This window comes from Acanthopagrus latus, chromosome 8, assembly GCF_904848185.1.
Source record: "Acanthopagrus latus isolate v.2019 chromosome 8, fAcaLat1.1, whole genome shotgun sequence".
Lineage (NCBI taxonomy): Eukaryota > Metazoa > Chordata > Actinopteri > Spariformes > Sparidae > Acanthopagrus > Acanthopagrus latus.
In genome coordinates this window covers 22,463,235-22,488,809 of record NC_051046.1, presented here as the reverse complement: position 1 = coordinate 22,488,809, position 25,575 = coordinate 22,463,235, and the positions used below count along the sequence as shown (strand labels likewise).

General features: G+C 43.2%; 1 long non-coding RNA gene across 2 annotated transcripts in view; it reads left to right on the top strand.

Moving 5' to 3' along the window:
* Positions 1-25,575, top strand: part of LOC119023888 — a 109,389-nt gene that overhangs the window by 36,423 nt on the left and 47,391 nt on the right. For both annotated transcript variants that reach the window (XR_005076361.1, XR_005076360.1), the window contains exon 2: positions 23,773-24,010. This is a non-coding gene — a long non-coding RNA (uncharacterized LOC119023888). The remainder of the gene's footprint in view (positions 1-23,772; positions 24,011-25,575) is intronic.

The following is a 25,575-nucleotide window of genomic DNA, read 5'->3' as shown; positions in this document are numbered from 1 at the left end:
TATATATATATATATATATATATATATATATTTATATATATATATATATATATATATATATATATAATATATATATATATATATATATATGAAAGATTGGTGACTGTGAAAAGTCTTTCTCTTGAATAACCATCCACTCAGCCTCAACCTTCTGGCTTTACTGATATCCCAGAGTTAGGCTAGTTATCTCCATATTCTTCATGTTTTAGAATTAGTCATGAAATTCTGAAAGTAACAGCAGTGAACAGGAGGCCTCAGGTAGAGTTAGTGACTGTATGTTTGAGGGCTGGGCACTATCTCATGTCCTGTAGCTGCAGGAAATGGGTAGAGATACATTGATATAGATAAGGGTTATCTGGTTGAGTAAGGCCTGCTATTTACACACATTTCACAGAACATGGGTTGCTGTAGTCTTGTTCTAGACATGTTATATCAGATAACCATATATACACTTCATGTGTGGCTTCTTAATGTTTTAACACTCTTCAGGTACATTTTATTGCTTTCGAAGAAAGTTTGAAGATTTTTGATCACTCGTGTGTTTATGAGGTGAAGTGGGCTTTTTAGGAGTCACATTACAAGCTGTTTGTGTTGAGTCCTGACACCATCATAACAGCTCAATACCAAACGACTGTGGTGGCTTTGGGCTAATCAATGAGTCAGTTGTCTGCGGACGGAACATGTATTGGTGATGACATCTGAATGCACTCGCTGCACTCTTGGCAGTTAGAGCCAGTGCCGGGAAGGCCATCGGTGAGATTATTTCATAAGAGACAGTTTCATTAGATATGTTGCTACATATCAAGAAACACACACAAGAACAGCTGAACAGAGGAAATGATTTGGAAACAACATGTTCAAGTTTCCTGTTGGACACAAAATGTAGGATGTCACTTCAGTGATGATGGGAAAGTCTGTGTTGAAAGTGTTGCTGACTGTACAAGAAGAGAACCTAAAAAGCATATGTCTTACAGGAAATGGAGAAGTAAACCCATGGTGTTTGGAGGAAGACAGATTTTTTTTCCTGATATATAGGTATCAGAGTCAGAGACAGATATTTTAATTTTAGACACATTTTGTGCAGTGATCCCTGAATTGATTATCAAACACTTCTGAAAAAAGATATGTAATGGAGGCAGGATGTTTTACAGTTTTGATCAACATATAAGCCGATACTGATATATCTTTGATAGGCCATTATCATCTCGAATGTTTAGATCATTAATGAAAGGCTTTAGTAAGTAAGAGAGCCCAGCTGATATTCAAGTTAGGAGCCAACACTGATGTTGATTCTGATATCCATATGTTGGCCGATAAACACATAATCTTTGCAGTGATCCCTCAAATGTGGTTATCAAACACTAGAGATAAAGATATGTAACACGGGCAGAAAACTTTACAGTTTAGCATAAAGGTATCTGTTTAGACCAGATCACAGTCTATCTGTGAAAAGGCCAATACCAGCAAACCGACACATCGGTCGGGCTCTAATCTTTATATGCATCGTCTGTTCATTTCCACATGATTTGATTTCAGGATAGCGTTTATCCAAGAATGTGACATGGAAATAGGACACCTTGATGAGCCATTGTGCGTGGTGTAATGGCAGTGAGCAGGAGGCCTCAGGTTGGTGACTGAATGTTTGAAGTGTAGACCTGGTGGGATAAGCCAGGGATTAAAGAGGGAGGAAAGGGCTTTTGTTTTCCTTTGACAGTATCACTGCTATATTTGTAAAGGTGGTAGTTGAAGTCACAAATAATCAAACTTGCAGCGTCCTCAGTGATGATGTTTATGTGTGATGAATAAGAGATCCAAGCCAGGCTCGCTGTTAGTTTGATTTAAGTTTTTGTTCTTGGATTGAGAGCAGACACTTGAGGCCTGACCAAAAGCAATCATTAGCTGTATTTCACCCGCATCGGTTGCCTGTAAAAGTCAAGAAATGATCTTGTCATTGACAATAAAGACAGCTCAAATCTTCTGTTGACCAGCATGGCAGAAATAGCACATCCATTAGTCACTTGATAGCCGCTAGCAGTTGCAATATTCATGTTCATGCTGTAAGGGAAAGGCAAGACACTGCAGATGATATGAGACGCATATCTGATGAACGTGCGGGGAGAGAGCGTGTCAATTATTTGTTATTTTTGTTACCATGGTGCATGGTAGTGATGCGTCATTATAGCCTACTTGTGTTGAAGTCCCTGTGGTTAATGACATAACACTGTTAACACTAAGCGTGAAAACTTTTGACACCATGAAGCAAATACGAAGACTGTCCAAAGTACATTGAAATACTAGATCATGAGCTAGATAATCAAGACAGTGACATGCTGGTTAACAAATTGGGCTTTACATCTTTGTTGCCTAATTTGTCTTCTTATTTTTTATTTTTTATTTTTTTTACAGTGTAGCTTATTGGATTTAGTGTAAAGATGGATGGAAGAAAATGTGTCCGAAGTGGTGTGTGGTCGCCCTGTGACAGTTGCCATGATACTTATGTATCATCCTGCTGTTCTCATGGAGGGGCCTGAGACAGAACGTGGGTCTTCGGAGATTTCCATCAGCCGTCGACTCAGATTTTAGAGCCATCTGCCACTCCGAGGCTGTGGCTGTGCAGCTTACCTTGTGACTATCCGTGCGCCGCGGCCAGCAACGTTTGACTTGTGCTTTCAAGGTCACGACCCTCGACTCATTTCCTTCCAGGCTGCCATTCTGGCAGCAGGGTTAAGTTTATATGATACCCCTGGATAAGTGCTACTTGAAAGTGCCAAGTTTCTGGAATCAGCCCTCTTGGCTTTGATACTCTGGTTTCTGTTATGACCCCTCTACGTCCATATTGGCCCTCTGTCCATCTGGACAGCCCCCCCTCACACACACACACACACACACTCACATAATTCTTTATTAGTACCCAGCTTCCCAACCCAATAGGAAGTTTTGTAGAGTCCCAAATTGAGTTCTTCATTTAGGTCTACATATGACCTAAAGTCATCACTTCACGCACTGCTGCTTGTTGTAGTTCACTTTCATTTTAATATTTATTATTCTTATCAAAATGTTGCAATAATAAGCTAAGATTTTTGTATTTCAAGTATTGATAAAGCTTCTCACTGAAGTAATATTGTTAATATCGCATAAAACTATGGATAACTGCATCCACTCTACTCATCAAAAGAACATGCACGGTCCCTGATAAGTTTAGTGAGTCTATAATTACCGATCTCAAATATTTGGTGGGTTTTTCGTTCTGTTTGGCCGTTCACAAAGTAACTGTCCCCTGAGAGCTGCCCTGGAATGTGTTGAATCTTTGAACCCTGTGCACAGCCGGCTGGTTTCACAGGCCTGAGGAATCTTTCAGTGGCCCTTGGTGCCAGGAGGAGGGCATCAGGTGTCGGGCCTCAGTCCTCCCCGCTCTGGCTGCTCTCGGGTTTTCGAGGAATGAAAAAGCTAGTGAGATTTTCCCAAGCTAAGACCAGGAGAATAATTACAGAGAATGGAACAAAGATAAATAAAAATGTATGTTTAAATTGACGAACGGAATCATTGTGTTGAAGTACAACTTCGTCTGGTTCTGTGTCGGGGGAAGATTTCTGTCCATAGTGGAGGAGGCTAGTTGCTTTCTCTCAGTGGTATGCCTGATTGTTGTTGTCCTTGATGGCCCTCTGATATAAGTCAGCTGGGCTCCAGAACTGAGAGGAGGGCAAGGCTGACTGCAGCATCCCCCTCACAGCTGCCTCCTATCCCCCGTTATGACGGCTGCGTTGGTATGGAAGTATATTGACGACAGAAGATTTGAGAGAGCAAAAAACAAATTTGAGCGCTACTCAGTCTGCAAGTCAACCTCTGAGAGTGCACACACATGCGTCTATGAGAGTAGAGGTCGATTTGTGCTAGACGGATGTCAGAATTGTGAGCGTGAAAGATGATTTGAGCTTTCAAGAGGAGTTGGGTGACTGTATGGTCAAAGCTGCTCATGCTGCTCTGGCTGTCTGAATCCCCTGAACAAAAACTCAAACTAATCACCATTTCTACTTGACCTGGAAGAGTCATCTTATACGCTCTCTTCTACTTTCAAAATAAAAGCTGGGCCAGTGGCATTTTTTTAAACCACGAGATGGATACGAAGAGCAGTATGTAGTGTGTGTGTGTGTGTGTGTGTGTGTGTGTTTGCTTAAAAATATTAATTTGACAGATGACAAATTCTTACATACAGAGGAACAAAGCAATTAAAAGCCTTTACCTTGTGCAGACTTTTAAAAAGATGTGAACTTGATGTGGGTGTGTCCTGTTGCAGCTTACATGAATAAAATATTTTTTAAGGAGCCTCTTCTCATCTCAAGCTGCCTACAGCTTGAGATGAGAAGAGTCTAAGAAACAAGTGCATATGATTAGCATTACATGTTCAATATTGCTCGCTCAATTTATTTTTTGCTGTCGGATGTACTTCCATGCACTGGGCAGTGACGCTGAAAGATTAGTAGAGGTGGTCGCCAGACTGGCTTATTACGCAGCTGCAGAAGCAGTAGGACAGGTCTTTCTAACTGAAAGTCATGTGACTGCAAACCCGCCAGTGCACTGTTCAGTTTGTATCTTCAAATTACACATATTTACAGCAGAAGTTCCTGTTTATTCTTTTTCTTCTTGAAAGGAAGACACGGCAACCTTGCCAAAACCAAGACACACCTTGTTTTGTCAGATTCTTCTCTTCTTTTTTATGCTCTTCAATTGTCTTATGTGGTCTTACTCAGGTAGGCAGCAACTTAAAATGGAAAAGCCCCGTTCGGTTTTGATTTGAGATAAATGCATGATTTGGTTTTTATGTTTGATCATAGTTCGGGCTGTGGCCGAGAGAACATTTCTCAGAATCTTGTGTGCGTTACACACAGGCTGAACCTCCCTTACCCCACATGATGGTTTGGTTTTCAATGCATCTTTACGATGTGTGAGAATGAGGCACTTATTCAATTAGTTTCTAACAAACACTTAGTAGTAGATAGACAAAAAGTAGTGCTATAAGTTGTATAAAATCTGAACAAATTTATGTATAGGTCTGAATACTTATTTAATGTCAAAACCTTTTAAAAAGAGGTCAAGTGTTGGTAAAGAGGACAATAATATAAGAGATCATTTGTACACAGTGTTGGCACGTATACACTTGTAGATGGGTGAAGATGGGACTGTTTAGGCACAAAGCATCATCCAGTCAGACCGCTGAGATCTTAAATAACTAATCCGATGCTCTATGACGCACCTTGAGGTGTTGAGTCACCAGCCAAAGTCAGTACGTAACTGCGCTTGCCCTACTTATCAAAGTCTCCTGAATGGCTGTTCTTTTTTCCATCTGGTGCTGGTGTTATTCTATATTATCCATACTGAAAATGTTTCTGCTTCTGCTGAATGCACCTGTGAATAAAGATCGAACTGCTATTACAAGTTTAAGTTATAGTATTTAAAATTAGCCCAAAGTGGAGGTAAAGCATCACCCTGCATTGATACTGTAGCACAGTCCTGCCCTGACATGTGCCTCAGATCGTTTGTAGTTCACAAGACTGACATATGCTGCCTATTTGGAGAATCTTAAAAATGCATACATTTTTCACCTGCGATGTGTTCTTTTTATGTTCTATGTCTGTATTTTTGAAGTACGCAACATCTCAGATGATCAACAGATGATCTGTATTTGACGTTATGGAAGATGTGTTGTAGCTGTTAACTTGCCAACAGCATACCTACCAACATGTGAAAAGGATGGAGATTTTCTGTAGTATTGACTCAGCCTTAACCCTAAGGGTGTATAGTAAAGTCACCTTTCATTAAAAAACACATACAATGTACAAAAAGTGATCGAATTCATCTCATCTCATCATTAACATCACAAAAAGTAGCTTGAAGTGCAAACGTGTGTGTGTGTGTGTGCTAAGGAGCTATCGCTGCCAGGTAAAAAGGGATAATCTGATGCAGGACTAGGGTCGCCAGAGTGGAGGCAAGAGGATGGGTAAGCGAGACATGTCAATAAAGGGGAAGGTCTCACTCCAAGTTGGGTGAAATTTTGAAGCATACCTCTTCTTCTCTGGACCTGTCTTGGCCAGAAAACTCACGGGGCCACATGCAACCTCACGGCTGATTTTTTGATGGGAAAGCTTGCAGTGGGATGCTGTTCATGAATGGGCTTGAGTGTGAGAGACTTGCTGCCGGGTTACTGGGAGTGGTAGTCACCTTAAGCACAGTGTCATGGCTTAGGAATGCTATCGATGATAGCTATTTTTACGTGATCGCCTGGAGCCCGAGGAGGTGGAGTGGTACGCGTCGGTGGGTAAACGGTTTTACCTGTTGTGACTCAGCATTTTATGATGGTGGATGGTGTTCGAACAGGAATGTTAGGATCATAATTATGTTAGGGATATGGCGTTTAGCCAAGCGTTTGCGAGGGTGTTAACCTAGTTCCTCTACGTTTGATCTTCACGTTACATCAACGTGTTTGCATGAAAATCCTTTCCTTATTTTCACCTTGCATCACTATTCGTTTGAAACAGTAGGTCATGGGTTAAATAGCTCACAAGTGTTATTGATATCAAATTGTCCTGATGGAATTTTTAGTTGAGAGACGGACAACAGAGGCTGGAGGCATCACCGTGGAACACAAGCTTTGAATGTCAAGCCTGTCTGACTTGGTCAGAAGTTCAGCCATTCCGCATTCTTGACTAAAGGATAAAGCACCCTAATCCCCTTTACCAGGTAGCTAGAGTTGGCAGTGGAGCCAGGAATTCCTGTGGCATACCGATTTGGGGAAGTTGCTAGGGTTTGGATGGACAATTTGAACAACAATAGAGTAGTCTCATTCAAAGAAAAATAGGGTTTAAGTTCTGTGAGAAAGTCCCGCCACCACAGAGATAGGTACCATGTGGAATGTGACATATTTAGAGTGCTTTGGATTCAGAGGCATTGGCCACTATTTAAAAAAAAAAAAAAGTGGGCCGGGTGATTTAGGGTGTCCAGAAGTAGGGTGGAGAGCTGGGAAAGTGAGCCGAGGAGAGGGAATCAAACAGGGAGGGCAAGTGGCTATGGAAGGTGTCTGCTGTTGATCTCATGACAGCCAGGCCATAGTGCGAGTGTCCAGCCAGGGCAGACTATAGTAACAGCAGGCTCTACAGCAGCTTACCTGGCCATCAAACTGAGCCAATGACCTGCCAGCCTTCCTCCCAATAGTACGATGTCAGGGATCAGGATCAGCCCGACAAGAGTGACTTCAGAGACACAGAAGGCAGCGTCTAGCTCCTTTATCTGCCTCCATAATGCTGCCAAAGACTCAGGCCTCCGCAGAGGTGGAGCAGCATTACTGACCTGTCCTGCTGCTCCTCTCAGGCCCAGTGGATTAGCTGTGAAAAGGCCCCTAGAGAAAAACTGTGGGTGAAATACACTGGCCCGTCTTTGTCCCGTCTGTCTGCTGGGCTGGGGAGCACTGACTTTAGCCCTCTGTCAACTGGGCCCGGTGAAACCCCTCAACAAAAGCCATTCATCTGTTGTACTGTACATGCCAAATGGCTGGCATTCCTCTTCACGAGTTGTTTTGTAAGCCGCATCTGTCTGTCTGTCTCTGCAATTACAAGTCTGTTAAGAGAAGAATGGTTTCTGTGCAGCTGGGGTTTTTCTGCGTTTGCCGAGTAGATCTGATTAACCTTCTGTCTGCTCATTACTGACCATTGGCCAGACATGTTTTTTAGCGATTCAGTCATTGAGACACGAGATTAGGTTTTATGCTTGTACAAGAGCCGCACTATGTAAGGTCACAAACAGTGTGTGAGGTTCTTTGTCAGAGCGCCCTAATTGTGATTACACGTGTCCCATTTATCAACTATTGCATTAGACTTCTCGTATTATATTTTAGTGGCATTATTACATTGTTATAATGTATTTATGTATAATTATATGATCATTCTGCATCAATGGGAGTTTTTACTCAATTTTATCTTAAGAACGGATTTGTAGATTTTTATATCTATTATGATTTCTCATTCTGTCATAAAGCACGCTTAATGAGAACATCGTGAGCCAACTCATCAGCTTCAAATGCATCTTCATGTAGTTCTTGAATATTTCTAATTCCCTTGATCAGAAAAGTACGTAAAGAATTTGTCACACTTCAGAGCGGTCACATGTGCCTTTCAGGCTTTCAAAATGTGCACCAGTCTGAGAAGCAAACAGAGAGAGATCATTTTTCAGCTAGAAAATCCATATGGCGGGAGCAGTGTGCTGAGGTTGTTTAATTAGTTTGCTGCATTTTTCTGTGGGCTGACCATCGGCAATCATTTCAGTATACTTGATGCTGCTGTTTACTGTTCCCACACTAGTTGGAGTCTCTGCATGTAAACAGAGCCCTGTAAACACCCAATTTAGAACTCAACCTCAACTGCAATCAAATTTATGTCCGAGCTGATGTCAGAGATGACAAATATAGTGCAGTTTGTAAGAATGTGAACGCTAAAATGTTGAGCTCTCTTCTGGGAAGCGATACCTGATATTACTCTTCTTGTTATTGAGACTGCAGTTAGCTGGTGTGGTTTAAAAGTTGCGACAAGTGGTCAATTAATTGATTGAAAAAAAGAATGTGTCTTTTTTCAAGCCAAATGTAATGATTGGCTGCTTTTCTTTGTGATATATGGTAGAAAAATGTCCAGATTTTGGACTGTTGGTTGGACAAAAAAAGATATTTGAAGACGTCGCTTTGGCCTTTGTCTTTGGTATATTGTGATGTAGCATTTTTCCACAATGTTTTGACATTTTGTAAAATTAATTAAGGGATTAAATGTTTAATTATGAAATGATCAGTAGCTTAATCGATAATGGAAATGAACATTAGTTGAAACCCTAGATTTATTCGAGAGCTGGTTTTGGGTTAGAGCTGCTTGTACATTGTATAAGCCCCGGGGGGGGACTCATCTGTAAAAAGGTTTTTTGATTAAGGTAATCTGCTCCTGAAAATCTAAGTTCAGACATATTGCACTTGTAGGATGTTAACATCCGCTTTCAAAATGGCAGGAATACTTCCATAACATTTAAAAAATAGTGGACAGCTGTGGCCAAGGTTCAAGTACTGATGCGGCAAAATGTCATTAACTGTAATTATTTGTCCAGGTACAAGTTTATGGAAATTGCATACAGTTGGTATTGCCTATACAGCCAGTAAGAATAACGTTTTTGATGTCCAGTCCCAGTCGTACTTCAACTCATAAGCTTCATCAGATAAGATCTGCACGAAATTAAGTTCAGTGAATGTTCTTGGCTCCCTTGAGATAAACCAGTACCTATTTAAACACTGAGTTCATGGATGGGCACACAAGTCCCCATCTACTTCAGTTGTTTAGGAGTATGCTGTGGCACTATTTTGATGTGAAATTACAAAAATGAACTCTGAAACCTCACCTAACTTTCCATCTGCACGGGGTTGAGTGGATAATAACTGAATTTTTATTGTTGGGTGAACTCCTTAAAGGTTGTATGTACACCTGCATTATTAGCCTCAGATGTGTCGCTTCCGCGGAAAAAGACCAGCCTCTTGGCCTGGTGTCATTTCAAAATCTGCCCCGCTACTTTCACAGTGTCACACCAACTGTGTCACTGTGTCACTGTGTGTGCGCTCCCCCAAAACAGTATGTGCTCGTTTGTCACGTGTCCTCCAGTCCCACACGGAGTGCTCCGTTCCCACACGGTTAAAGAAACGCTGCCCAGAGGTCGGATGCCCATTCCCAACCAGCTCACCGTTTCAATGGCTGGAAATCCCCCTGTGCACAAAGAGGCCAGATATGATACCACAGCACTGCAGGCGAGGGAGGGAGCAAGGGACAGTATTGATACGGCGAGCACTTTTGTCTGGGAAAATCCTTAAGGGAATGCAACCAATTGTTGTTAATTGTATGGGGCCGCATTCGATCCCAAGTGCTACCGGTATGTGTTACTGGTTTTGAATTGGAGAGACAAGTATACTTACTGCTGATCAGCGCTTGTGTTTTGTTTTCTTGTGACTCATTTTAGGTTTTGTGGATTGCAATCCCTTTTTTTTTCCCAATCTTCTGAGGCGTGCGTGTAAACGGCATCACATGTTCACATTGTTCAGGGACAGCCTGTTATACTGTGCACACTCACACACCGCTCATTTAAATGTAACCTGCGCGCTTTTGTGCACTCACACACACCTCACTGTGCTTTCATGGGTAACATATTGATACCTGTCGGCAGTCACTTAGAAAAACTCCCCTTGGTTTTATCCCCTGCAGTGGCTGTCATGAAAGTAGACCGTGTCATTTGGGATCATCACAGGTTTATTGGATAGTTCCGGAACATAAAAGAGGGATACATCTTTTAGGTCACTTTAGCCTGAGTATTCTTCCCCACAGTTCCCACAGTAGTCCAAAGGGGTTGCGGCAGGATGGGTTGGAGATATTTGCTGATGAGAGGACGCGTGCTGTTCAGTCCTGGTGGTCCTCCAGGGATGGGACAAGGTGCATTCCCAGTTAGTCACTGCTCTGTGGAGTAGAAAGAAACCAGAGAGGCAGAGTCCACAGAGAGATCCACGATGCAGCCACAGAGACGACGTGTTCCCCTGGGCAGCATAATAAAGCTCTCAGTAGGAACGACGTGGTTTGAATACACTTCAGACGAAAAGGGGGAGAGATGTACAGGCCCATATGCATCCACTCACCACATCATATTTCCACAGCCATGAATGAGGCCCTCACACAGACAGCCCCCACTGCTGTCAGACAGTCAGAGCCAAAACCTTTCACAACATGTCTTCTACACAATGCAGAGAAAAAGTCTTTCTTGGGTTTGCACCGAGCAGAACCCTCAGGGAGGACAGGGTCTGTCTTCAGGCTGCAAGAGCATAGAGAGCTTCAGAAAGAAAGAGATTTAGAGAAAGAGAGATGGGCTGCTTTTCTCAGAAATCTGGAGAGTAGAGTCATATTACTCAGTCCTTCATGTGGTCTCGCGCTCGTTTTATACCATGTTTGCAAAATTGTCTACTGCAAAACTGGTTTTACTTTTGTTTTTCCGCGTGTTCCTTTTGTTTTAATGAGCGCTCAAGCGGCTGACGGCGATAGGGGCCCTCGTCAGTTTGGTCGCGTTTAACTACTTAATGATCAGCCCCGACTAAGGCAGCATTATGTGAACATGACAGCTTAACAAAATAAAATGCTGTAGACAGGAGGCCACATAGGCCAGCTACCACATGAAATGTGCCCTGTTTCTGTGATTGGCCATGGCTGAAGGCCAAAGAACTCAGATAGCACAAAACACTGTTTCTTCAGACGATAACATGCCCAGACTTTGTAATTGTTGTAGCCCCGACCAACAATGTTGTTTTGTTTTTGTTGTGGGTTTTTTTTTTTTTTTTTCATTTGCAAATGAAAACAGTATCAACGATTTCAGGACCTGATTTCTTGTACTAATGACTAATATTTATACTATTTAAACTGATTTGAAATAAATCACCTTCGCCTTGAAAACATTTGTGATTGTAGGGTATATTTAGTTGATGAAATGATTGTTTGTAACTGTTGTGTTTCTAAATGTGTAAACAATTTAAATGAATAATCAGTAGATCTTGACATGTTGATGGGATTATTCTGAGATTTCCCCATATTGCATGGCAGTCTTTCTTTTGCGCATTGAGTAATAACGCATCTGTCTCAGAATAGATTGACTTTCTTTCTTATTTCACCCACCACTTAACAGATATAATGCAAATGTTTCTCAAGTTGTGTGTGTTGATGACTCTTACAGTACTTCCTTTTATTTGGTGTAACCTCCCCAGGCCAAGATTTCAGGGGAATTTTCAGTCACTGAGCCTATTTAAAGCTGTCATTTGTGTTTTCTGTGGCCAAGTGCAGCCTGTTTTTGACAGCATGTGTGTCCATTGTTGTTCCTGCAACGTGAAACGTTGTTGTCTGTGGTCTAATTCGGTCAGAGTCGACTGATCTCCAAAGGGTTAAGCGTACCAGCTGCGAGAGTTAGCAGAAGTCCGTCGGCCTGTGGATGTGTTGCATCTTAACGGACTGTGAGCTAAACAGGAAGCTCCTGTTGGTGCCTTCAACATTATACAGCCGTGTGTGATGTCTCTTCAGTCATGGCCCTCCCTTTCTTCACCTCACCTTGATGTAATTGTCCGCTCAACTGAGCAGACCTCGTCAAGTTAGGAATCCCCTTTTGATAAGGGGCAAGGAATACTGCAAGGCCAGTGCTCAGGCAGGAAGCATGGCTAAGGCAAGGTACTATTTTGGTTGAACAGTCCCATTGTCCGTGGACTGGGGGACGGCTGACCGCCTGGGGGAGAGGGTGGAGGGCGACGGAGAGAGGAGGAATGATGTACTGTGAGGACATCGCGCATTGCTACTCTCGCTCCCGCTCTCTTATCCTCCCTCCTCCAGCTCTGATCATTCAGAGGGTCCTCTGTCCCCCTTTTCAGTGTTGAACTCATGGCAGTCACACTCTGAAACATGTGCAAAGGAAAGGGCAGGGGGGAGGTGGGGGAGGTGTGTGGGGGGTGGGGGTGGGGGGGCTCTGTTATGTAACATCGCCTTCCCTAACAGGAGCTCCACTCTCTTAAAGATGTAGCGTGGCGGAGGTGCAACTGAATTTGGACATCAAAAAAGCTATTAAAAGACACAAGGAAGAGATGATGTCATCTCTCTGGTTGCAGTGGACAATCCCTTTTGTTGTTTGGCTGTGATGATGCCACACGCCAACAATAACTGCTTTTAGGAAAGGGTGGGATGACATGATGAGGGAAAGGGGGAATGTCGGCCTTGGACTTTTTATAAATCGAGATGTAAATACGGAAAGATTTATGTGGAAAGAGAAGAGCCTGCTTGGAAAGAGAGCACTCGGAAAATGATGTGTTGTCACGTCTTTACAGGCTTGTAGCGGAGTCCCGACTAGGCCTGCGCTGTAAACAGACTCTTAAAGATTTGCAGTGATAAGTAACTTTCTGTTTCATCTTTGGTTTATACAATATGTTACAGAAATTTCCTAGGCAGACTTGCAGAGTGTGTGAACTCAGTAACACCACAAGGCCACACAGAGATGCTTGATCGGCGCACACACAGTGTCACACACATACACACACACACGCACGCACTCACAACCTTAAAATGGGAGGGGAATCAATGTATGTTACGGGAAACATGTTCTTGTTTTAGTTTTACTGGTACGCAAGGTCTCATGGCTGCATCCTCCCAACCGTCAGAGGCCCTCGCTCCTTTAGGTCTGAATCCCTCAGAGACCGCGAGAGGCATCAGCTCAGGCAGGCGTTAATGTAAAGCGTCCAAACTGCAGGGGTTCAAATCCTGATGCTCCCTTGCTGACTGGAGCCCAGTACAGATAGCCCAAAGAGCAAAGCTTGATGATTTTTTTTTTTTTTTGTAATATTTATAATATGCTATTGACTTATCTCAAATGTTTGCAAATTGCCGCAACATTTAGACATTAATCGCTGGGCAATCAGGACTAAAACAACACAAGCTTCTCAGCGTCCGCTCAGAAGGCTGCACAAACAAGCAAGATGAAGGTCGCAGAAAATGCTCGGGGCTCCAAGTACGTCATGTGTGGGCCACACACGCTAGCATGCACATGCGTGCACGCACACACACACACACACACACACACACACACCGGCAAAGGTTTGTGCACGTAACGTACCTAAACAGCATACTCTCATGCACACACTCCTAACACTCGCCCTCTCAGACTTGAGGGGCCTCCGTACAGCCTACATGCACACCCACGCGTTCCTGTTGCTGCACTCGTCTCACTGACTGCTCATGGCTGAGCCACTGAGCCAGCTGGTGATAACAACACTTCCTCCTCGCTCCCCTCTTGCACTTAGCTGTTGTGCTGTTACCATCTGCGGCAACTGGCTGGGGCCGAAGCATCATGTTACCCACACAACTGGAGACCCACAGATCCTGAGGACACACAAGCTCAGCCAAGATCCTGAGGACACGCTCACACACACACGCACATCTCTCAGTGGTTACAGTTGTGATGGCCATGTGATGTGGCGGTGAATAGAGCAGAAAGAGGTCCGGGCTATTTATTGTGCAATTGGACACATGCAGACAAGGTTGGACCAAACAGCAGAATGTTAAACGCTTTTAACATTTAAAATCAAATGCTGCGTGTGTTTTAGTGAGGTCAGCAGTAGGGTAATTTTCTGCTGCTTCAATACTCAATAAAGTGAAACTGTACAAATAGCGTTATTTATAGCAGAGAATTTTCACATCACGTAGGTTACCACATTGGTGAACTTTGACATGGAAATTTACACCGCTGACTGATTGCAAATCATCTCGACATTGATGGCGTTTGAGGAAGAAACCAAAATGGAGGAAGTTAGCATACTAGCGGTCAACACAGCTAGTTTTATCTGACCTTGCTCTGCCAGATGAGAAGCAACGCAAATAGATATTTCCCCTTAGCATCCATATTTGGACTCTGCAAACCAGTGGTAGCCACCGGATGACCTCAAATAGTCCAGACTTCTTGCACCACCTAGGTCGCAAGGATGTGTGAATGAATTTCATGAGGCTCCAACTCAGCGATGATCAATCAAGAATGATCATGTAAGAGGATATTAAACTACATTTAGATCAATAACTATATATATGAGTAGTTCTGTGAGGCTGCTTTTCTGCATAGTGATGCTTGAAATGATGTTAATGTCGGAACGTGACAGTTGACGATGCAGGGGCGCCTCAGTAGCTGAGTTGGAAGAGCATGTGCCCTATGTACAGAGGCTGTGTCCTTGCTGCGTTGACCCAGGGTTCAACTCTGACCTGTGGCCCTTTGCTGCATGTCATCCCACTTCTCTCTCATCACATTTCCTGTGATATTGCAAGCTGTCCTATCAAATAAAGCCGTAAAAAAAAGGCCAAATTTGCCAATGCAGATGTTTAGCAGGTATCAGGATTACCATGTTCACCATAGCACAATCTCCATGGTGCTGTGTCAGTGCTGGAGAAACACCTGCCTGACCTAATGCTAACACAACCAAAGATCTGGAGTCATTGTGACTTGCAACTTGACTCAACAAAAAAAGTAAATGACTGGAAGTTAAAAACTTGTGACTTGACTTGTCCGTGTTGATATTTTGTTTTCAATTTAGTTTTTCATGGTGCTGCTGTCGTTATTTCACTTTAACACAATAAAAATACTGACAGTCGGTATTTCACTCTTTTAATGTGATGACGAAGGAACATTTTTTGAACAAGAAGTTTGTTGTTTGGTTACTTTTATTTTACTGAGGCACAATAAAAACCACTTCTTCATAATTTTGTAGACGTTTGAAATGTTGTAGCTAAAAGATTTGAAAAGACTTGGTTCTGCAGGTAAGACTGAAATTTCTTGGGTAGGGATAAAAGTGGCTTGACTTGCCCAGGAAAAAAAATGACTTGAGACTTGCTTGCGACTTGGACTAATTGACTGATTGATCCACATGTCTGACACGAACACTGCCATCCATGGAGTAATGCCGCTTGCAGTGCTAAACATTTCTAGTACCGCTCCAACATGGAACTTTACAGTACGTGGCCATCATTGAAATAGAATAATTTTCCAACCAGGAGCAAATTCTTAATGAATGTGATGTCCTTGTAAGCCACGGATGGTGATGAGGAGGCAGCAGAGGAGAGAGGGAGCCTAGGAGGAGAGTCGGACGAGGGGGAAAGCAGGGCCGCTCGGCTGGGAGGGAGGGCGAGAGTGGCATGTGGCTGGATGGTATCCTTGGGAAAGTTTGCAGCTCGCTCTCTCACTCTCTGGATCTTAGCTGGGGACAAATACCACATGGAGCTGAGAGGAAGCCCGCTGGAGTGTGCAGGGCCACGAGCACACAGGAATGTTTCACTTCAAATGGAAAATGTTCACAGCTGTTAGTTAGGCTATCTCTCTCACTCTGTTTCTCCATCTCTATCTATCCATCTCTCTCCCTCTCTCACTGTGTCAGAAGCTTGCGGCTATGTTTAGCTCCCCTCCTCGTGTGCTTGTGATAACCAGTATTTTTAGCTGCGGGTCAATTTTCCTTTTTTTCTGAATTTTGAGTTTAATACTTATACAACATATTCACATATTTAGTTCACCAGCATGGGTATAATTTTATTGTCTGGTGATGTGGGTACCCAGCAGCAAGAGGGCTGCAGTCCATGTATCCAAACACATAGTTTAAAAAACCCACACACTTGACAATGTGTGGCATCAAAACACCGGAAGCCTTCGCTTGACCCACAAACAAAAATGACAACAACAATACCGGGTTGCCGTCTCCACATCAAACTGTCTGGAGTCTAATGAATCTGGTTTGGCTTCACATGAATTGGATCTGCGATCTCAGTTTTGGGCTGTGTTGGCTACAAATGAGCCCAGGCTCAATCATTCTGCTGGCTGGAGGTTCTGTCTGCCTGCCACACACACACGCACACACACACATACATACACACACACATACACACATACATGCAAACTATTTGTGAGTGTGTATGTGTGTCCATTACAACCTCCTCGTCTTGGCTGACAGAAAAGTCCATCCATTTGCACTCAGGTGTAGAGCACTCAAACGCTCGCACACACACACTTTCCAGCAGCAGCCACTTTCCCCGAGGTCTGAAACAAGAGCAGCCCTCTGATCAAGCCAAGCAGCAGGTGTACAGTTTAGGTGCATTCCGATTGAATAGGAGATACATTTTTGATGCTCTTTGTTCATGTGAAATGGGTCATTTCACTACAAACAGCCACCAGACCAACAGTGTAAACATAGATGTGTGTTTGGGGGAAGTATGCTACAGCTACGACCTGGACTGACTTCCAAAACTTTCCTTGAGCTCCGGTTGCTTCTCGCTTCATTTTTCCTCATCATCTCTTTATAGTCACAAACTGGACCGATACAGCTTAAGTTAGCTCACGTTGTTCACTGGAGCTTGCAGCAAGCATCTTCCTCTTAATTCTGTTAAGACATTTCATTAGAAGTCGGTTCACTTCATGAGCAGTTGCCCCATCTCTAAAGTGTACCTCTGGCCAGTCTTAACAAAGACATAGTGTGCATTCCCAACACGTAAGACTGACTCTTTCGGATGGCAGCTGACCCAACCTACAATGAAATTATCTTACAAAGAGGATCTTTAAAGATTGCCTTCCCGGTGTGAGAAATCCAATACAACACCACCGCTAAATATCATGTTAAAATTTAGAAAAAAAGTTGAATACAATTCTATCCAACACAGTTTCTCCACAAAGGAATAATTAGTTGCAGGGTTTTATTAATCTACATTAAACTGTACAGGTGAACCGAGCATACCGTACTCGTGTTTGGTATGGAGATGTTTTCACTGTAGCAATCCATGTTCCCATCAGCTCACTTGCACTGACATGCTGACTGTGAATGTTGCACATCTGCAGTTAATAATATATGTGTGGTTTTTTTGTGTGTATGTGCTCACCTGAATGTCATTTTGTTAGCCTTTTGCTCCGCAAGTCCACAACAATCTGCTCTAGCTTCTAGGTTCATACAATAACCAGTCCATTCAGCCTCACTGTCCCACCCCCCACACCCCTCAAAGTTTTTAAAGCATTTTGAGCAGTTCATGAGCAATAAAATGAATATAGGTATCGCCACTGGAGGATCCACAGTGAGCATATATATCAACAACTTTTTAACCAGACTCATAACACACCTTGGACATGCAGACTTGTGGATGTGCTTCATGTGTGTCACTTGTGGTGCCCTCGGAGGTGCATAAATGTAGATGCAGTCATGGAGCTGAGTTCTTTTTTATGCACAACAAGAAGGAGGAGAATAACCGTTTGTTATTATGCTTTACCAAATATATACTCAGATTCTGGTGCGACTCTAACAACGCAAACACACACGCTAATGTGTGTGTGCATACATATGTAGCGTGCGCACACACACACACACACACACACACACATACAGACATAGACACACACACACACACACACACACAGACATAGACACACACACTGTATATATACAACATCACCCACCAAACCACCCACAAACTCTACCAGAGGCTTAAACCAGGGTTTTCTTTTTTCTTTTAAAACCACTTCCCTGCCTTTCGCCTGCTCCTGGTGACGACACTCTCTTGGAATTTACTCCTTGTGCTGGTGGTGCTCTCAGAGAGAGAGAGAGAGAGAGAGACTGGCTGTGTTGTTCAGATCTCTCTGTGCTCTGCAGCCACTAACTAGGACCATTTGGTGTCTCCTTTCTACACACTCTTTTCTTTACCCCCCCCCAGTTCTCTCTTATGCATTTACTCTCTGTTTTTTTTTGTTCCTTCACTTGTTCTCCTTCCTGTCTGGGTTATAGCAATTTTACATTGTTTGGTTTGACATGAGGCTCTCAGTGAGCATAGGGTGTCCACTGACTTTGGGGCTGTAAAAGGGTTGCTAAATTGTGCTCGGTTGCAGTGGAGGTGGGTCTGCGCAGGGGTCTGTGGGTTTGACATAGTTGGTTGTCTGTCATATATACTGTATGTGTTTACTGTGCATTTGCTTTGAACATGCAGTGGCATTTGTGGGTATCTGTGGATGCTGTGCATCACGACTGTATTTTATGGCTGACTATGCACGTGTGTGTCCGTTGGATGTGTGTGAGAGAAACATGGGGCATGCTGCTGGATCCTCTGGAGGCCTGTGAGGGGACAGCCTCCCCCTTCTTCCTAAACCCTGGCGAGCTCCAGATTGATGGGGGAGGTGTTGCCTCTGCTCACTCATCCATCACACACTTTATTTGGGTTTTAGAGGAAAGGAAAAAGGAAAAAGAAGGAATAAAGGAAAAAAGACTTCCAAAAATATCAGAGTCGGGGGCTGGGGGTATGGAGGGTTGAGAAGTGGAGTTAGGGGTGGCCCCTTGCCCTGCATAGCTCTCCTCTCCTGCCCCCCCTTTTAAGCAGATGCTGGAAAAGAAGTCTTACCCTTGTGACCCCCTGCCATTCTCCAGTCCAAGCACTGATAACAAAAGACAGATAAAGCCAAATGGGGAGGCAGATTTAGTGAAGATTAGCGAGCAGGTTTGTGATTTCCACCGAGGTTTCCGTCATGTGTGAGTGTGCATGCACATGTTTATATGCGCCTGGTAAATGTGGGGGTGCCAATAGCAGATTGTGGGATGGAATAACCCTAACCCTAACCCTGGAGAGTGGTTGGTGGTCTTTGTCAGGCATCCAGCCTGGGCAGGGTTTACTTTGTAATGGGACAGTGAGGGCAGATGAGGCTGACAGAAGAAACAAAGCCTGTAGTGCCGGCCCTCTACTCCTCCCATTGGATGATGAGATTTATGTAGCAATCAGGGGCATCACAACTCAGTCCATAAACTCGGATTAGACTACCACCTAAGTTAAGTTTGGCCAGGATTCCTACATGTCCTTTATATATGATGGACATAATCATAAGTGTCACCAACAAACTATATAAGTTGACAGTAATTAGTAATGAGCATTATAACTTTAAAAACCTGATTTGAGCAAAATAACACAATTCTGAACTGTCTGTGTATAATTGAGGCACAAAGTCAATAAAAATGGTTAGTCTTGTTGACATGCTGTGTATGGGGAGAGTTGCATCCTAAACCATCAAAAGATTATAAAGAAGAGGTAGAAATGGTTCCAATTTTGACATGGACAGCAACACACAGCACAGTGCAAACATACACAAACAAACAGCTCAGCTCTGCTCTCTGGCCATCATCTGAAGCGCCTATATTAAAGTTGGACTACTCAGATTAGGGAATAACTTTTTCCTAGTATAGCTGCTGTCTAGGTTGGATATGGCTTGTATAGCATATGTCACATAAAAAATGAGCAGAATAACAAAAGAATTAAGAAAGAAAGGGTAATTATTCCCTTTTGAAATGAATCATCGACATTTTTTGTTACGGATGTATGGAAACTAATGCAGATCCCTAGCAAACAAGTTGTTTTGCCGTTTGTGTTCCTGTTGGTGAAGAATTGGAATTCCTTCACAGGAAAAAGCAAAAATCATGTTACTGTGTTTTTCCCACCATGATTACTCACTTTGCCTTACAGCCAAATGAATTAAACAATTCATTTTTCAAACAGAAGCTGCTTTTGTCCCCAACTCTTAGTAAACCAAGCTAAATCCCACAGTTTTGTGATGTAAAAATATGAAGATTTGAAATTGTGGCCAAAAAGGGGACCAGGTTGGCTTATCCTTGTGAGTATGGGAGGGTGTTTGTTTCCTCTGAGAAGCTGCAGACCTCATGGTGGAGCCCCCAGAGGCCCTATTTGAATCACAAATGTCTTTCGTTTCTCAATCGTTTCACAGGTTTTGGTCAGTTGAGGAATTTTGGGACCCATTAAAGCCTGGTGACAATGACTTTCACCCCCAAGGCCACTGCAGGGGTCCGCCCCCCTACTGACCTCTCCATTGCTGGCCAGTCGTAGCTCCATCCGTCCTGCTCCCTTGGTTCTGATTGGTTCAACAAAGCACCCAAAAATCCTCTGGGTCAATGTCTCTTTTCTCTCTGTCTCTCTTTTCCTCCTTGTTGCCTTGTTCTGGCTCAAGTCGGGGCTTATCAAAGACAATCCAGTTCTGTCATGTGGCCAAATCATCTTGACACCCATTTAGCATGCTCATCAGAGGGCAGTTATGAATATTCAAGATGGTGCCAGGGGCCAGTGAGAGGCAGAATCGAAGAGATGAAAATGACATATAATGGGGGGTGTGCGTGCCCGAGACAGGGGAGAAACAGAGACAAAGGGGAAGATTGAATGTGTGCACTGAAGAAGGGAGGAAGAAATCAGCATAATATCCAAAATTAAACACAAGGGATAAGAAATTAATACAATAATTAGTATAATGTTAGTATCATCAATATTTGTATTTGTATTATGTATATAGGCAGTATGGATGATGAACATAAGGTGATACTGATGATATGACATATTGTCTGATATGATATATGATAATGCTTTGCCAATACATAGGTGACCCTAGACTGGGATATATACGGAAAACAAAAGTGGAACAAAGATTGGGGAACACCTCAGAGAAGGAGCGCTGAAAAGGAGCTGGCTGGATAAATATAATGAGCTGATGACAAATGGATGTCTGTGCACATAGCCATGAGATCAATCAGATCAGGATTGCAGATTAATTTTTTTGTTTATGCGGATATCAAGGAACTAACTTTATCAATGTAGTTGATCTAATCCATACATTCTTCTGAAGTTGGCAGTGGTGGGAAATCTGATCCTGGCTCATAAATACTAATTTAACCAGCAGTCATTACTAAACTGTTGCAGATAAATCCTCTATCCATTTTATGATCACTGTATTGTCTAGCAATATGAACAAAACCACAGAGCAGCCATAGTGTGAGATGGGCTATAGCTATTTAAAAGGACTATTTCTATAAAGAAAGTGCTATGGAAAACCCTTTGGCACTACTTATGAATCACAGGCTTTTCATGTCCTTGATCCTCTTGTTCTGTTGGCCACTGTTTAGTTATGAATGTATTGGATCTTGGGAGAACAAGAGAGCCAAGCCAGGAAGGAGCGAGTTTGTCTGAATGAGCCTGCCTGTCTCATTGACATGGATGTCAAAAACTTCTAGGATCACATCCAAGCTGAGACAAGTGATCATTTGGACTTTGAGAACAGGGCACTGTTCCAAGCTTTGATGTTTCAGCTCTTAGAGATTGTAGATGGAGGCAGGAAGGGTTATCAGGGGTGTCGCAGCTTCATGAATTTTAGACATTTGTACATGACCCAGATGATGCTTGTGTAGTCGTATTTACAGCATATTTTGTGGTTTACATAGTTGTTTTAGTGACTCACTTCTCAGCTGCATCATTTCATCGATTGATCATCAATTGTGCATGAAAAAGGGGGGCGGAATGATGGGAAGATTTAAAGTCTGCATAATATAAACAATGTTAATTCCTCTGTCAGTTTCTGTGATATTGACATGCCATACACACATTTCTTCGTCTCTCTGTCTGCCCGTTGTTTTTCCATCTGTTTCCTTAGCCAACATTCACTTTCAGGGTGGGTGTATGCACAGACCGATGGGCGTATAGATAATTCGTCAACAAACCAGTCTTGCTGCTGTGGTTAGCCTGTTCCTTGACCTCTGTATGTTCATATTTGGCGGACGCACCGCCTTTGAACATCCCTCCACATATTAGCCTACTGTATCTCACTGAGATGAATGGGGGTCAGGGCCGGGCCACCCACTCTTCACCACAGTCCCAAACCTATAAAAAGACTACTTGTAACTCGCCTCTTTTAGATGTTGATGTGTTTATTTTTAACTCAAAAATGTTTGATCATTCCCAGTTCAACAGTCAAGAGTGCTTGTCCCTTATTCAGTTATTAATAGTTTGGGTCAAACTTCCGTTGGATGGAGCTAGCTACAGGGCATGCACGATGACACAACAAACAGCAGTGAATAAGTCATAAATAGATTTTCAAAACCATTTCCACATATGACTGAGAGTATGAATTATTGTAGACAGTCATCTGCATCACCACACCAAAACATCAGTTTGCACCATCTGTAGGCTATAATGTAAGTCCATAAGTCTTCTCTCTTTGATCCTTCAGTTCCAGTTATGTTTCCTTCAAGAGAGTGCTCTTTGACTCAGATTAGTGTGGAGAGTGTCTTTCTAAAACAGTCCTGGCCCATCTGTGTCACAGGCCATATCTGTCATTATCTGCATTTTATTGTTCTCTCTATAGAAGTAACTGCCTACCGCCTGTGCTGCCCTATCCTCAGCATCGGGTTTTTCTGATGAGTCACAAAGGTCCTCAAAAAGCTGCTGGCTAGTCTTTGGTGGCAGTGGTAGAGATGATGGTTCTTGTATAAAGTCACAGTTGAGTCATTTTAAAGGAAGAACGTTTGGCTCCGCCAGAGCCAGATCGGTTTGTCACTTGTGGTTGAGTCATAAAGGTATACAATGACGTTGCACGGGCTTCTTGAAATCAAAGTGGCTGTAATCGTTTTCAGGAAGTAGCAACTTTAGCCCTGCAGGTTCAGCGTCAGTAACTGCTTGCCAGCGTGAATGATTAAAATGAATGAATGTGGTGACAGCGAGGAATTCTGTTGGGAGAACACCAGTCAGTAAATGAGATGAGAGGTTGAGGAGGATTTGAGGAGGAGACCACAGTATCAGAAGATCCAAGGATGACTCACACCACAGCTTTTGTCAGTTAGAGTGGGGTTTTCTTGCAAACACAAGCCTGTCACATTGTGTAGATCTGAGTCTCTCTCTATAATAACAGGCTTGTTTATTGACATTCTCATTTTCACAACAACGGTTTTTGAGAGGAGTACTTTATTAGACAAGCTTTCACCAGACTTTTGTCAACAGAGTTACCCGACACATTGTAAGGGATTTTGATTTTGTCTGATATTGGGTAGAGGGGATCAGGATGCACTCATTGACCCTACTCAGGCAGATACGGTATACCCCAGCCAGACAAATGCTGCCCATCCCGTCAGCTTGCTAGCAAGGGCAGTGAGGTAGATAATAATTGTCAGCTTGGCTGTTTCATTGCCAATGCCAGGGTGGGCTAGGCCTGGTGGGTCTGGCTAAGACAGACTGGATCAACGTGGGCATCAGGAGTCCACAAGGCTGAGGGAAAGAGGAGAATGTACACAGAGACAGTCACATTGCATAATGTCACAGAAACGCACATAAATATGTCTGTATTCTAAATTTGCTTTCTGTATTTTTATCACAGACAGGCGTCCAGATGTTGAAATAAAACCTCTCTTGGACAATATTTATGAAGACAAGAGGAAGGATGCGATGCAAAGCAGAAAGAAGCAGCACCAGAAAGCCTGTTTTGGCCCAAAGTAAGACCCCATGCTTGGGCCAGGAAAGCTCTTTTCTTTGCCACCTGAGTGACATCAGGAAAAAGGCTAAAACGAACAACCAGCGCAGATGTGAACCCTACTGTAACCACCACAAGATTTAATGTAAGTCAAATTGTTTTTGTGCTCAAACTTATGTGTCATTTATCGTGTGGCCTGGAGATTGTAAACTGGCCACCCTAGGTCCCCTGATCTGGTTGATGAATGTGATGTCTGTCTGTTAACAAAAACAAACAGCTGAGTGTTGATGTGGTGCCAATCAATTGTGTGTGTGTGTGTGTGTGTGTGTGTGTGTGTGTGTGTGTGTGTGTGTGTGTGTGTGTGTGTGTGTGTGTGTGTGCGCGTGTGTGTGTGTGTGTGTGTGTGTGTGTGTGTGTGTGTGTGTGTGTGTGTGTGTGTGTGTATGCGCAGCCAGACACCACCTGAGCTCAGTACCTGCTCTGGGTTTGTCTCCGGGCTTGGGCATAGTTAAAGATTGGATTTTTCCGTCAGTCTGTGCTTTAAGTGTATTTATCACTCAGATCACTCAGAGTTGTGGAGACGAGGGAAAGTGGTCTGGCACGAGATCTGTCACTAAGTCCTCCACATTTGTGACACCAAACTATTTGGTGGCCACTGAAATTGGGACCTCCTGTTTAGACTGTGGGAACTGTTGACAGATGGTGTAAAATCGTTTCAGCTCCTCATTGTGAAATAAACAACTTCTGTGAGGTTTTGCTTACATTTCCACCTATAGCATTCAAACAAAAGGAATGTATTAAATTTAAGTCACAGTCAGTCAAACAACATTAAAGCTGCTACTGGGAACTTTCAATGTATGTTGATTCTGGCGGCCCCTGTGGACATACATGGTATGACAACCTTAGAGACCACCTCTCCTATAGGATGGATGGATGGATAGTATTTTCACACTCCATCTACCTATATGTCCACTGGTGTTTTGTTTTTTTCGCCCCTGCCTCTCAAACATCCTGAGTCTATCACTGTCCAACAGTAGCATCCCTGACGTTAGCCCTGATGTTAGTGATAACAACATGTCAGCACTGCTAATGACATGCATCTGAATGGCCCCCTCTGGACATGACAAATCTAATTCCAGGTGTCCAAAGGAAAAGGTTCAGCTATGGAAAACACAGACTGTGCACGTCAGGATTTTGACACGGGAAGCAAACCTGGGGACCCTGGTGGATGGAGGTGATGCTGTAAAACAGGAAACTAGAGGTATTAGGAGAACTGAGAGCACCAGAAGCCTAGAGATCACTTAATTTTGCCTTTTTTCCACTTGTAGCACTAATTTTATTCTGCTGAGTCACAGGATCTAAATTGACATGCAGTCCCATTCCTAAACTTTCAACACCTCAGATCTGAGTTTCCCATCACCCATAAATAGTTTTTGTGCGTAAAAAGCTTGTAGATTTAAATTGGTTTCTCCCTTGTCATATTTGAGCTCACTTCCTGTCACTGGCCCCAGGGCAGCAGCACACAATGACGAACACCACCCACATAAGTTCCCTAACAGGCAATAAGGCTGACAGGCGGGGTAACACAGGGGTTATTTGTTTCTGTCAGAAACACAGAAATAGTTTTCGGACTCCTCCTGGGGTTGACGAAGCAGGCAGCCATTTGCCCGCCACCGAAGCGGGATGTGCTGCTTGTTGTGATTACCTGCC